Source organism: Arachis duranensis, chromosome 2 (genome assembly GCF_000817695.3).
Source record: "Arachis duranensis cultivar V14167 chromosome 2, aradu.V14167.gnm2.J7QH, whole genome shotgun sequence".
Taxonomy (NCBI): domain Eukaryota; kingdom Viridiplantae; phylum Streptophyta; class Magnoliopsida; order Fabales; family Fabaceae; genus Arachis; species Arachis duranensis.
Genome location: NC_029773.3, coordinates 45,605,927 through 45,606,921, shown reverse-complemented (window position 1 = coordinate 45,606,921; position 995 = coordinate 45,605,927). Strand labels below are relative to the sequence as shown.

Below are 995 nucleotides of genomic sequence, written 5' to 3'. Positions count from 1 at the left end.
TTCTTTTTGAAGCAGATGCTGAACCTGAAAGGACTCTAAAGAGGAAACTAAGAGAAGCTAAATTACAACAATCCAGAGACAACCATACAGAAATTTTCGAAAAGGAAGAGGAGATGGCAGCCAAAAATAATAATGCAAGGAGGATGCTTGGTGACAATACTACACCTACTTCCAAATTTGATGGAAGAAGCATCTCAATCCCTGCCATTGGAGTAAACAATTTTGAGCTAAAACCTCAACTAGTTGCTCTACTGTAACAGAACTGCAAGTTCTATGGACTTCCATCAGAAGATCCCTACCAGTTTTTAACTGAGTTCTTGTAGATCTGTGAGACTGTTAAGACTAATGGAGTAGATCCTGAAGTCTACAGGATCATGCTTTTCCCCTTTGCTGTAAGAGACAGAGCTAGAATATGGTTGGATTCACAACCTAAAGATAGCCTGGACTCCTGGATAAGCTGGTCGTGGCCTTCTTGGCTAAGTTCTTTCCTCCTCAAAAGCTGAGCAAGCTTAGAGTGGATGTTCAGACTTTCAAACAAAAAGATGGTGAATCCCTCTATGAAGCTTGGGAAAGATACAAGTAGATGACCAAAGGTGTCCTTCTGATATGCTTTTAGAGTGGACCATTATGGATATATTCTATTATAGTCTATCTGAGTTCTCCAAGATGTCATTGGGCCATTCTGCAGATGGATCCATTCACCTAAAGAAAACGCTTGCAGAAGCTCAAGAACTTATTGACATGGTTACAAATAACCAGTTCATGTACACTTCTGAGAGAAATTCTGTGAATAATGGGACGCCTCAAAAGAAAGGAGTTCTTTAAATTGATGCTCTGAATGCCATATTGGCTCCGAACAAAATGTTGACTCAACAAGTCAACATGATTTCTCAAAGTCTGAATGGATGGCAAAATGCATCCAACAGTACTAAAGAGGCATCTTCTGAAGAAGAAGCTTATGATCCTGAACCCTACAATAGCAGAGGTAAATTACA

General features: G+C 39.7%; 1 non-coding gene across 1 annotated transcript; it reads right to left on the bottom strand.

The window, feature by feature from the left end:
- Positions 1–505: 505 nt before the first annotated feature.
- Positions 506–612, bottom strand: LOC127745162 (small nucleolar RNA R71). Its single transcript, XR_008006358.1, has one exon. It is a non-coding gene; the product is annotated as a small nucleolar RNA R71 (small nucleolar RNA).
- Positions 613–995: the final 383 nt, after the last annotated feature.